Here is a 14,742-nt window from a genome sequence, read left to right on the forward strand (position 1 = left end):
TCTTGGGCGCGGACAACAAGTGCGCTGATTAATGTTGATAGGCCATTTAACTATCTATATGTTGTGACTTTATGTTCTTTTGGCCAATCAGGAGTAAAATAATGGAATGTACGTCCTTGCAAATGGTATAATTGATGTAAGATTTTGTGTAAGGTACGAGTTAGCTTTCGATCACCTCGTGAGACTTTGTCGCTGGCTCTACCAATTTCACTGCAAACTATTCTTCAGTAAATTTTGATTCTTTAATTGAATTTCTCGACTCCTGGTTTTCTTTCTCCATATCTGGTCCAGGTCATAACTGTTATACCCATATATATATTTGGTGGAGGATTCGGCGGGTAATCACTCCGTGGTGACATCTCTGGCAAATCAGCAAACAAGGTAGGAAGCTTTTATTAATTGTTAGGGCTGTCTGACTGGAAGAGATTTTGAAGGGGAGCGGGAGAGCTTCACTCCGATGAGGCGAGTGAAGAGTAATTTAATTATACTATTGAGAGTATAAGAAGTCGCTGAGAGAGCTGTTAAGGGTTAAAACAGCAAACAGCGCAAGTGAAACGTGCTCTGTGGGGTGCCCAGGTGGGCACTGGTGTAGCACCACCCCGGCAGAGTGCGTCCCTGGATAGGAGGTCCAGTGGCACCGTAAACCTGCTCAATCTCTTCCACCTCAGATAGGGGTACCCCGAGCTTAGTGAATCAGGCAGTTAGGGATTCAGATATTAGTTATAAAATAAAATAAAATACAATAGGGATTGTTTTGCCAGGGATGCATCAGGAGCGGCCCCAAGTAAATAAATAAATTGTGACCTGAATTGGTATGGATCAGTATATGTGACCAGGATGTTTGTGAAGAATACTTTGTGGTGAAATTGGTAGAAATCCAGTATTGTTGCTGCTATAGTTCATTTATCCGCGTAAAATATTTGCTGCTAAAATCTTTTCGGTAGTGATTTTCAACTGTGACCAAGAAAAATGTCTGATAAAGGGAATTTTCTGAGCAGTTCTGACCAAAACGAGGAGGGCACACGCTGTAAACAGCTCTGCTCTGACGAGCTCAAATCAAAGAAATGTGCACAGCTCATTAAGAAAATGGTCAGTCAGGGGTTTGAGTCTGATTGGAACGTCATGCAGCAGATTGACTGGCTGCAGAACAAAAAAGACGCTGATAGGACCAAATATCTATCTGTGTTTGCCTATTCATGGATTTGTAAACTGGGTGGTATACCTTTAAGCCATGAAAAGGCAATTCCAAATGTGATGGACGGATGGTCTAGTTTGATTGCCCAGCGTGATAGAGTGGCAAAAATTATTGGGCAGGAAGTCGGCTGTGATCTGTGTAGTTTGAGTAAGGGTTTAAAAGGCTGTTTGTGAAAAAGCAGAAAATACTGTGAAAAATGAGACTGTGAAATTTGATAAGATTTTCTGGGAAAAATTGTGTGTGTGTGCTCTCAGCTTTCCTGACAGAAAAACAAATGCAGTTCTATTTTGATAGCAGGGAACACTGAGACACTTTATCAGTGATCAAGGCCAAAGAGCATTCAGTCTCAGTCACCATTCACTTTCATTGAAGAAAAAAAAAACACAATGAAGATGAATGTGGTCTGAGGTGATCAGTCTCTAGCAATCTTCTTAACATTTCATTTTGTATTCCAGCTAGCCGATGATGAGTGTGAAGGATGCCTTATTTTGATTGACACGGGCGCGACTGTATCAATTACAGATCTCGATCTTGAGATCACTTCTGAAACTTTGTATATAGAAGGCCTAAATGGCACAAATGTATATCATAAATCTGTTCCTGTCCCTCTAACCATTTCTAACTCTGAAAAAGTATATTGGACTGAATTTTGGGTAGGGAGAAATACTGTAGGGACTCTAATCGGTGTTGACATTCTGAAAGAACTCGAAGCTGATGTTTTGCTTTCTCAAGATAAGCTAGTGCTTGGCTGCAATGAAACAATTCAGCTTATCTCAGAGTGGCCCCCACCATGAGCAGAGATGTGCAGTGGCTGAACCTGCTAGGTTAACTGAAACTCGCCCTGAGTGGAAGTTTATAATTTCCAAATTTCCTGATGTATGGGCAAAAGATAAATATGATTGTGGTTTAGCACAGATTCAGCCACTGAGCATCCCAGGTCCTTTGCATGAAGCCAAAAGACAATATCCTTTGAAAAATGAAGCTCGACAGGGGGCTGACACGGTTGTTGATGAACTATGCAAACGGGGGATTGTGATTCCCTGTTCCTCTCCCACTAACTCTCCCATGTGGCCTGTCAAAAAGCCGGATGGGAGCTGGCGTTTGACCATTGATTACACTTCTCTGAATTCAGTGTCTGAGAAAATGCACCCTCTGGTGGCCAACCCCGCAACTATCCTACATGAGATAGGATCTGAACATTGTCTTTTTACTGCTTTAGACATTTCTAATGGTTTTTGGACTTGTCCCCTAGCCAAGGAGGACCAAGGCAGATTTGCTTTCACCAGCAGGGGTCGCCAATGGACATGGAGTCGTTTGCCACAAGGTTTCTGCAACTCACCCACACTGTTTCATCAGGTACTAGCATCCTTCATCGATCCGGTAAGAAAACAACTTGAATATGACGGATCTGTTCTCCTACAATATGTGGATGACATTTTAATTGCTAGTCCAACCAAGTTCAAACATTTGACTGCTGTACAGACTGTTTTGAATGCCCTCCAAAACAGGGGATCGAAAGTGAACTTGAAGAAAGCACAGCTCTGCCTGAAGTGACTTATTTGGGGCAAATTGTGGGTGTGCACGGCAGACGCATCACTCCTGAACGAGTTAAAGCTATCATTGAACTTCCAAAACCAAACACGGTCACTGGTCTAAGGCAAGTAATGGGTCTTTTGAATTATTGCCGCCAGTATGTTTCTGAATACACTGAACTTTCTAAACCACTCACAGAGGCGCTGAAAGGAGGAAAACCTGGATCGGAGCTGATCGACTGGACTGAGGAGATGGAGGAGGCGTTTGTGAGTATCAAAGAAACTCTTGCTTCCTCCCCAGCATTATGTCATGCCGATGCCAGCAGGCCGTTCCATCTATGGACATGGGTGGGAACTCGATCCTATTCAGCGGCCCTGGGTCAAAGGGTTCCAGGAAGAAACTCCTATGGGATGGTAGGATATTAGTCTGCCCCTATTCCTGTTTCAATGGCAGGACAGCATCCGTGCCTGTTGATATGCGACTGTGCAGAGTGGGCTGTAAAGGTTACAGCGGACATTGTGACTCATCAGAAGGTGATACTGCACACTAGACACCAGATTCTGAAACTGTTAACAAACACTCGTTTAGGCTCTATCTCTAATCAAAGACGAGCTAAATGGGAGGCCACTCTCTTGAGTAAAAATGTGGATATAAATATTGACATTGAAACTGCTATCAACCCTGCCTCTTTGCTTCCAGAAGAAGGAACTGCACACAACTGTGCCCGACTGATCGAGACGGACAGCCAGAGCCCTCTTCAATCTGAACCACTTTCTGATGCCATGAAGTTGTTTGTGGATGGTTCCAGCTTTCATGAACAGGGAAAACGCTTCACTGGCTGGGCTGTTGTAAATGAACATGGTGAAACTGTTGACTGTGGTTCTCTTTCAGGAGGAGGGGCTCAAGTGGCCGAGCTGGTCGCATTGACATGAGCATTGTAGTATGGCCAGGGGAAACGAGTCAATGTTTACACTGACAGCCGTTATGCATATGGTGCTGTTCATGACTTCGGCCCTGTGTGGAGACGCAGAGGATTTCTAACCACTGCCGGTCTCCCGATCTCTCATCAACAGCAGGTAAAAGAACTTATGAATGCCTGTGTTCTTCCTGCAACAGGAGCAGTTATCAAAGTCACTGGACATGCAACGGACAATTCTCCTGAGGCCGCAGGAAACCGAGCTGCTGACACAGCTGCCAGAGAGGCTGCAACACGGACTGAGACTTGTGTGAGTGTTATGGCTCTTGCTCCTCAGGAGAGTGAGACCCCCAGAGACATTTTTAAACTCTATGATGAGGATGACCCTGAAGAGATAGAACAATGGACAAAATTAGGAGCTCAAAAAATGCAGAAGGACTGTGGAAATTTAATGAGCGTTTTGTTTGTCCTGTTTCTGCTAGAACTGAACTAATGTCTTTGTATCATGGTTTGGCACATGCAGGTCCTGAAAAACTACATGCAATGATTTCCAAAACCTGGTGGTGGCCACGACTGAGGGCTTCTTGCAATGATTTTTGTAAGAGATGTCTAGTATGCCTTAAGGTTAATTCTTCTTCTAAGCTGAAAATTCCCTTAGGACATGCCCCTCGACCTCAAGGGCCGTGGACACACCTCCAAATTGATTTCATAGGTCCACTGCCCCTAGTGGAAGTTTTACATACATTCTAATGATTGTTGATCTGTTTTCCAGATGGGTTGAGGCATTTCCACTGAGAAACTGCACCGCAGATGCAACCGCCAAGATTATGTTGAATGAAGTTTTCCCAAGATGGGGTTTGCCCTTACAAATTGATTCAGATCAGGGTACACATTTTACTGGGAAGGTGATGAAAAATGTCATGAAGTTGATGGGGGTGAGGCAACACTTTCACATTCCATTTAGGCCCCAATCTAGCGGATCTATTGAACGCACTAATCGTACGCTTAAAACTTCATTGAGAAAGCGATTGTTGGAGTGGGGGAAAGGGTGGCATGCGGCTGTCCCAGCGATTTTGTTAAGCATGAGAGCCAGCCCTAACAAGACTACACAGCTCAGCCCTTTTGAGGTAATGACAGGTCGCTACATGCGGCTGCCCTGGGATGCCCCCTTGCAACATGAGGGACCATCCGGGCCTTTGAAAGACGCTTTACAAAATTATCTGAAAGCTTTGGATGACAGTCTGCGTGAAACACGGGTTAGTGTTAGCACACGACAAGCAGATCGAGATAATGTTGAGCAAAAAGACATGCCTGCTTTGCCTGAAATAGGTGACAATGTGATGTTACAGCGGGAGATATAAGGGAGAGTTTCCCCCTTAGGTCCGAAATTTGATGGGCCTTATCAGGTGGTATTGACCACTAACACCTCTGTTCTACTGGACAGGGGGGTTTTGGGTACCGTATGGAGACATTGGTCACAGGTGAAACCACTTGAAAAGTGTAACAACTTACTACCTCGGGATCATTAAATGTCTGTCGTGTATGTTAAAATTCTAGAATTCTAGAACAAATGTTTTATCATGGGTACAATACCCATGTCTAAATTCAACTGAGGGTCTAAATTTAATTCCGACTATGTACCAAAAGATAAATGATCGTTGTTATCGTCTGGACGGAAATGAGACAGTGACCTATTGGCTTGGTCACTCCCCAAATTATCCCGATACTACCCTCATTATGCAAAAAGGTCGGTGGATGGGGAGTGGGTGTCCTCTGTCTGTGTGTGTGGATGTGTGTTCGTTTCTGTTTTTCTTATGTATGCAGGTCCGCTTGCAGTAACTTGAACCCTTCCGAGGATATATATATATTTGATATGACTAATCAAATAATCATAAGAGTCATCAACCGACTGAGAAAACTGATGACACGCTTGGAAGAGAAACTTAAGAAGGATAACATCCAGGCCCTGTTGTGAGTGGAAGGTGGGAGAGCCTTCGCGTGGGGACTGGGAATTTTTAGTATCCAGCATGTCCACTAATGAGGCTGAAGAGACAAGTGTGACCCGTCAGGGAAGCATGCGTTACCACTCCACCTTCCGTAGTGACCTCACTTGGTAGACCAGACGTGGCGGTATTGGACCCCACATTGGTCTAAAACGGGGACTGAAGGGTGAGGGTCAAAATCCCTTGGCTCTTCAGATATATCAATATATATATATATATATATATATATATATATATATATATATATATATATATATATATCCTTTTATATCAATATCTATCTGTATTCTGTTGCTTAACTTCTTTAATAAAGTGATGAATTAACTATATGCATGATCACATAATCAATTCTATTTTCTTATGCATAATTGAAATATACTTTGAATCATATGTGTGTTGAATGTTAATTAGTCTCTTTTAGGAACATTCCAGAGTCTCTCTGTCCTGCACGTCGGCTGAAGGTCTTTTGGGGGATAAGCTTATTTGTGACGCTCTCCAGCCTCTCAGGGAGGGGGTCAGGGGAATGCGTTAAACATGTGTTCCAGATGTATTCTGTGTTTGATTGTTACCTTTCCATGACTAATTATATGGTTTAAAGTCCTATGTAATAATACCTGAATAGTAGAAGTGTGATTTTCTATTATTATTTCTTTAGGGAAGAAATGTATGTTATTTCAACCCTCTCCTCTGCCCGAGGAGTGAATATTTTATCTCTCTGTTTTGGTTCAAATGGCCTGATAATGTGTGCTCTAGCTGTCTTGTGCCCAGAGAAGGACTGTCGTTCGTCAGTGTTTTGTGTGTGCGTTTGACCTTCTACCTAGGTTTTGAACCAGGGATGCACACCAGACCGATTCGAAGACGCCCCGCGACCATCTGCGAGGTCACTTCAGACGTAAATCTCGGGCGCGGACGACAAGTGCGCTGATTAATGTTGATAGGCCATTTAACTATCTATATGTTGTGACTTTATGTTCTTTTAGCCAATCAGGAGTAAAATAATGGAATGTACGTCCTTGCAAATGGTATAATTGATGTAAGATTTTGTGTAAGGTACGAGTTAGCTTTCGATCTCCTCGTGAGACTTTGTCGTTGGCTCTACCAATTTCACTGCAGACTATTCTTCAGTAAATTTTTGATTCTTTAAATTGCACTCCTCGACTCCTGGTCTTCTTTCTCCATATCTGGTCCGGGTCATAACTGTTTTACCCCTAACAGTACTTGCGCAGCCCCGAGGGCCAGCTGTGTGGCAACGCGTCTGCCCCGAGGGAGACTCTGTTTGGGCATACCATTGCAGGGAGTGGGAGGTCTCTTGGGAGGCAAACAGGTCTACCTGGACCTTGCCGAATCATTCCCAAATCAGCTGGACCGTCTGGGGGTGAAGCCCCACTCTCCACCGGGCCAGCGTTGTCGTGACAGCGCGTCCGCTATCACATTGAGGTCGCTGGGGATGTGAGTGATGTGCAGCGACTTGAGTCGCGGCTGGCTCCAAATGAGGAGATGACGGGCGAGTCGCGACATGTGGCGGGAGCGTACACCGCCTTGGCGATTTATGTACGCTACCGTGGTGGTGCTGTCTGAACTGACTAGGACATGTTTGTCTCAATCTAATGAGAGAAACTTCCGCAGGACAAAGAAAACTGTCAGCAATTCTAGGCAGTTGATGTGCCAGCGCAGCGGGGCCCCTTTCCAATGGCTTGCGGCTGCGTGCCTGTTGCACACGGCACCCCAACCCGATTTGGAGGCATCAGTCCTGACCAGGACACATCGGGACACTTGCTGCAGGGGCACTCCTGCCCGTAAAAAGCAGAGGTCTGTCTAGGGTTTGAATGTTTGGCGGCAGGCGTGGGTGATTGTTACCCGGTGAGTGCCGTGGCACCATGCTCTTCTCAGGACTCGAATCTAAAGCCAGTGCTGAAGCGGTCTCATATGCATCAACCCCAGCGGCGCGACCACCGCAGAGGATGCCATATGCCCCAGGAGCCTCTGGAAAAGTTTTAGCCCCCAGGAACCAGTCATCCAACCACGATGGCTGTGGGGATGACAGAGGGTTCCAGTCCAACCCCACGCTGGTGACGGCCCGGGCAAGCATATCGGACATCTGCGCGTCAGCCTCAGCCTGGGCGTGCTTGCCCGAAGGTGGCAGCCCAGGGGAGTCATCCGCGTCAGACGCCGCGCTCTCCGATGCAGCGGCGATCTCATCCACCTCGAGCTTTAGAGGATAATGGTCTGTATAATCTTTTCTGTACAATTGTTTTAATATATCAAATGTTAATATGAGTAGGCTATCTCTCTCCACATGGAATGTGAATGGGTTGGGGCACCCCATAAAAAGAAGGAAGGTTATTTATTTTCTTAAGCGTAAGAAATATGATATCAAGAAATGTATCTTTCCCCACAGGAAGATATGGGGTGGACATGTTTTCTTTAGTGTTTGCTCAAGTAAGAGCAGGGGAGTCATTACACTGATAAGTAAATCTAAAATTCAAACGTCAAATAGATTAAAAATAAATTAGGAAGAGTCATTATTGTTTTAGCTGAAATTCAGGGGCAAAGTCTTATTTTGGCTAATATTTACACACCTAACATGAATGATCAGGGCTTTTTTATAGATCTTGAAGATCTGGAAGAAGGTGTTGCAAGCCGCTGGCAGCCCTCATGATCTAATATTGGGAGGAGTCTTTAATCTTTTGATGGACTTGGACCGTTATCACAGTAAAGCAAAAGTGTGCAAGCCCTCTAGACCAACATTGACGATTCACAGGATGTGTAAAATCTTGGTCTTAGAGATATTTGGAGACTTTTGAACCCATCTGGAAGGGACTATACATTCTTTTCATCAGTCCATAAGATTTACTCTAGAATAGATCCCTCAATAAGTCACTCATTTCCTCTGTTGTTGATCGCTCAACTGGAAACTTTTTAGTCTCAGATCATGCCCTGGTGGGTTTAGAGGTGTTGCCACGTACGAAGAAAAATAAATCATATAGTTGCCGTTTTAATGTATCCCTTTTGCAAAATCCTGAATTCCAACAAATGCTAAAGACTGAAATCAATGTCTATATGGAGACCAACTGGTCCACGCTATCCTCTGTGGGCATGGCTTGGGAGGCTAGACATTTAAATATTGTCCAAAAAAAAAGGTATGACATCTCTTATACATATAGATCAAGTGGGGTTTATTCTGGGCTGTAACTCTTCTGATAACATTAGGCATTTTATCAATATCATGTGGTCATTGCCATCTCACTTGAGAAAGGCTTTTATATAGTAGAATGAAATTACCTTTTTGGTTTTTGGAATTTTGGAAATATAGAGGTTCGGGAGTACTTTTATTGGGTGGATTAATTTAGTTCAAAAAGTAATTGAATTAATTTTAGATTATTGTACTCTGGATAGGGGCACCCAGCAGGGTTGCCCTCTTTCCCCCTTATTGTCCTGTCTTGCCATTAGCAGCCACAATAAGAAAGGAGGATGATTTTCCAGGGGTGGTGGCGGGTAAGCTTTTGCTTTAGCAGATGATATTTTATTATTTGTCTCTGACCCTACTAGATCTATGCCTTGCCTCCACAGAATATTCATTCCTTTTTAAATTCTTAGGATACAGAGCATACTGCCCAGTAACAGCTTTTCAGCAGGGCATCTTCCAATGGCCCAAACAGGGCATTAAGTATTTGGGTATTTAATTCCCAGCAACTTTGTGTGATTTAGTTTAGAGTTAATTTTTACCCTTTAATAAAAAGCTTTTTGAGTGATGTGGGCAGGTGGGCTTCATTACATTTATCTATGATTGGGAAGGATAATGTTATTAGAATGACTTGTTTTCCAAAATTCAATTATCTGCAACAATCACTCCCTATAAATTTCCTTCTCTCTTATTTCAAGCAATTTGATAGCCTTCAAGTCCTTCATTTGGAATGGTAAACAGCCCAGATTATATTTCAATAAATGACATAGGCCGATTGACAAAGGTGGGCTAGGCCTAACCAAGATTGTTTTATTATTATGCATTCGGTCTCAGACATTTGGCTTGTAGCATATTTGTCTTACTAAAATGGATAAACCAAAAGTCTGAAGAAATATTTTTTCTTCCTAATTCTGTTTTTCATTCTATATTTTTCTATGTTTAAAAGATTATGTGTATATATATATATATATATATATATATATATATATATATATATATATATATATTTATATATGACTAATCAAATAAATTCATAAAGAGTTCATCAAATAAAATTATTTGATCAAATAACGTCAAATAACAAATTATCTTTACAGCTGAATCTGTATGCACATTTTTTTTTGTCAAATAACGTGAGCACAACAGAGAATCACTTTATGACTTAAAAACGTAGCGTACATTCAGTACAACAGCAAACGTGCTTGTGAAATTTGCTTAAATATAATTATTCCTGATATAATAGAGTATAAGAGAATATTGTCTGAATATTTATAATAATATATTAAAATGAATATAACATTTTTAGTATGCAGTAGTAATATATTTTGGGTCATAATTTCTTCAGTTTCACGCGTCAATTTAAACCAAACTTTTATTTTGATGGATCACTGTATCAGTTTCTGTGTCTGTTGGAATTTTCACATTTCTTGATAAGAAGTTCGCCACATGGTTGTTTTGGTTGTTAAACAAGGGTGAAATATCATTAAATAGATAGTCTGGAATGTGCTGTTTCGCTTTCTGTAATCTATTAGGTCTTACACAGATTACATAAGACATAATGTGATGTTCTTAGCGGGTCAACGCCTTCACACATCACTTTCAAGTGTGCAATACAAGAGAACTGGACATATGTTAAATTAAAGCTAATTAATGTATTAATAATGTAGGAAAAATAATTTATAAATGGTCAATTAACTATAAAATAAAGTCAAATAATCTATAAAGTGAGATCATTTTCATTTTGAGGTTGAATTATTGCTTTAATGAAAGGAAGATCATGCCTAAAAAGGGTATCTCTTCAGATGTAGATTTTTATTGTATTTTAGTAAATTTTCCATACGGAACATTTGATTATATAGGTAACAATATTTGTAATTTAAAAATATTTATTATTAAAACATCTGTAACAATTGAGATACTATTTACCCATTGTATGTAACATTCTTTGGTGTATTTTCTGCAGTGGTTGTAAGCCCAACAGACTGCCAGACCTTCCTCTGTTCATAATTGTGTGATGAGGAGGATGGCATGGCTGGCTGTGCACCCTGAGTGCTGAGTCACCTAATCAGTGTGAAAGAAAGATTAAGGTGAGCCAGAGATGCCAATTCGAGAAGGAGAAAGAGAGAGAGAGAGAGAGACATACGCACACGGCCGCTGTGTGTTTTATGTTGTTTTAAGTTCATTTCTGCCATTAAAGTTCTGTTGACTGTTCTACTGGTTCCCGCCTCCTCCTTGCCCATCCTGAACCCATTGCACTGATGCCAAAACCCAGGAAGGAGGAGGCGGAAACCGGCAGAACAGATTACAGAACGTTCATGACATAAATTAACAACATAAAACACACAGACACGTGCGCATGCACACACAGCAGCCACGTGTGTCTCTGGCCCTGTCCCAACACCCACCTTGCGGTCTTGGCCACTTGAGTGCGCATGCACACAACAGGAAGTGTTCAAGCCTGTCCCATGTCTAAATCATGCCAAAGCTCAGTGCACTTAACCAACACCAAATCCACACTTCGCTTCGTAGTGGTCTTTCAGGCTAAATGTTTCCCAGAGTTCATCACGATCAGGTGCCACACCCAACCTACCTGAGAGATCGGTGTATTTTCGCAATGATGACATCAAGGGAAGCTTTTCAACTTAAGTTATTTATTATAATCATATAGTGAAGCTGTAGAGCAGAGGAGTCATTATGGGCAGCTGCCCGTAATTCTCTCTCTTAAACTGTTGTCACCGGCCACCTTTATCCCTCACACGTGTGTCATTCCAGCCCGGCCCTGCCCTCTTCCGTTCTACACTCCTGCCTGCATTGCCTCAGGCCAAGGAGCCCCTGGCATGATGTACACCCCCCCACTCCTCTCCGGGGGGGTAGGGCATGCCTTGGCCCCTTCTGATGGCTGGTCATCCCTGTCTTCCTCAACCTGGGAGGAGACAGGAGGGGAAAAAAACAACAAAAAACTAAATAGGGGAGGGCAAGGCCAACACCCAGCGACAGAAAGAGAGGAGAGAGGAAATGTAGAGGACAGAACCCCCAGTGGACAGAACGCCCCTCCGCGTTCCCGGCGGTCCATGGGGACACTCCTCCGCCCCTGGCAGCAGCCCTAACGCTCCAGGCAGTCGGAGAATCGCTGCCCTAGTCCCCTCGTGGACAGCCGTCTTCTCTCGACATCTCTGCGTTTCTGGGGGACGGCAGGGCACTCCTCCGCCCCTGGCAGTGGCTCCATCGCATCAGGCAGTTGGGGAGTCCAGTCCCCACTCACCCCGTGGATAGCGGCTGTTCCCCGCATCCGGGCTACTCCGTCCCATGGCGGATGGCAGCGGCGCTCCCCTGGGTGGATGGCAATGTCGAGTAAACTGCGACGGGCTTCCCTCCTCCTTCACGGTTTTCAACACCAATGTAAAGGGGTTAAGACGGGCATGGAGGAGGTGACAACTGGCTTGACTATATAAATAAAGTTTAATGATAAACTTAAACAAAAACACACAAACATAAACACATACAGGGCAGCTGCCTGTAATTCTCTCTCTCTCGAGCTGTCGTCACCAGGCCACCTTTATCCCTCGCGCACCCCATCAGGCTGATTGGGGACCGGGCGTGCATTGTTCCAGCCCGGCCCCACCCACCTCCCTCTACAGAAGCATCTATTTATTTTAGTATAAATTAATAAATTCAACATTACGTAACATGTTTGGGATGACTTAATATCAGCATCATAATTATAAAATATTATTTATGTGTATATTTATATACATCTTTGTTATTGTTCTCACCCAGAAATCAACTTATTTTGTTTGTTCTTGCCTAATACTGCTGGTGATTTTGGTCATTTATCAGCCAGTGTGGCATACAATATGTGGTCTAGTAAATGTTGTTTTAAAATACAAAATGCATCAACTACTACCACAGGTTCTTTATCATCTTTATGCATTTAAAATATACGTTTTGATGCTTTTAATTTGTTGTATGAAACCACAAACTGATAAGTTGTGTAAAGCAGTCTTTGGTCATCTTATATAAATGACTTGTATAAGCCAAAGCATATAATTTTAATGGTTTGTATTAGTAACTATTAATGATCACACAGGTTTGCAGAATTTTTTTAAATTAAGTTTTATGCAGTGTATTGAGAAACAAAGTAGAAAGGAATTGCTTATATTTCATATTTTACAGCAGTTATGGATGATGCAAATTTACAGTTAAACATTTTTAATGTGCAAAGAATTGAAAATCAAAATGAGTAAAAATAATTAACTTTTACAATTATTTTCACACAATAAAAACATTATAAACAATTTTATTTGCATATTTTCTACAGCACAATACACTTCCAACAACCAGTAGTGAACTAATAAATGAAAAGATGGGAAAATGTTCAGTTATTTATTATTTTAAGTAGGCTATAACAGTCACTGCTACCAAAAACAATCAGTCTTCAGTGAAAAGACAAAAACAGCTGTCAGAAACAGCACCAACATCTTTAAGTCTACGAGTGTCCCAACGTGCAATCAAAAGTCACCCAAACACTTGCAGTCTTCACGTCTACTTGCACACAAGTGGCCAAACACCGGAAATACGTAAGACTAGTGGGTAAATAAGCAAGACCAGAACCGCAAGTGGGGGTATTGGGACAGGGCCGCCCTCTCATCTTTAACCCCCTCTGATTCAGGGCTGGGTGTGAGAAAGAGGAAGATTACCACAGGAGAAGCAACTGTCTCAGTTTAGTTTGGCCCTGTTCCTATAAAGTGGTATTCTTATCTGTGAGTAGATATTTTTGTACCCTGACAAGCACTATTTTACAGAACCTATTTGCAGCACTGTGCAACTGGTCAGATGTTTGACCATGGCTGTGCATAAACACTAGTGGTGTGCTAATAAACATGACAACCTGCAGGAAAGCCAGGGTTTCTATACCTTTTAAACACCTGTTGCTTCCTACAAATGCAACAACACAACTCTTAGCAGTCAGATTTTTTCCCATAGAAATAAAAAGCACTTTTTCTATCTTCACCCCCTTTCAAATAAGGATAAATACATGAAATCTTTTATCATCGTCATTTAGTCTGATGATGTTGGCAAGATAACGTAAAAACTTCAGTCGGTCTAATATATTGATAAATGAATCTAGTTTTACTCTTCATTATAGGGATATTTCACCCAAAAATTTAAATTCTCTCATCATTTACTCCATCCCAGACGTGAATGACTTTCTTCTGCAGAACACAAATTAAGATTTTAGAAGAATATCTCAGCTCTGTAGGTGAGTACAATACAATGCAAGTGAAATGTGGCCTGAACTTTGAAGGTCCAAAAAGCATATAAATGCAGCATATAAGTAATCCATACGACTCAAGTGGTTAAATCCATGTTTTCTGAAGCGATATGATAGGCGTGTGTGAGAAAAATCAATATTTTCACATTCTTCATTGTGCAAATCACCACATAGGCTACTGGGCATGGAGGAGAATTTATAGTAAAAAAAGGCCTTAAATATTGCTGTTTCTCACCCACACTAATCATATAGCTTCTGAAGATAAGGACAACAACTGAAGTCTTATGGATTACTTTCATGCTGCCTTTATATGCTTTTTGGAGCTTCAAAGTTCTGGCCACCATTCACGTGCATTGTATGGACCTACACAGCTGAGATATTCTTCTAAAAATCTTTGTGTTTAACAGCAGTAAGAAAATCTGGGATGGCATCAGGGGGTGAGTAAATGATGAGAGATTATTTTATTATTATGTTGGGTTGAACGATCCCTTTCATCTCATGTTATTAATATCTGACCAAAGTGGATTGAGAAAATATTAAAATAAAATAATCTAATCAATTGAAGTATAAAAACAACAACATTGCTTTAAGTTGAGACTGAGTAGTAAAGGACTGTGGAAAAGTGTGGTTTATCCAATC

Source organism: Xyrauchen texanus, chromosome 25 (genome assembly GCF_025860055.1).
Source record: "Xyrauchen texanus isolate HMW12.3.18 chromosome 25, RBS_HiC_50CHRs, whole genome shotgun sequence".
In the NCBI taxonomy this organism is placed as follows: domain Eukaryota; kingdom Metazoa; phylum Chordata; class Actinopteri; order Cypriniformes; family Catostomidae; genus Xyrauchen; species Xyrauchen texanus.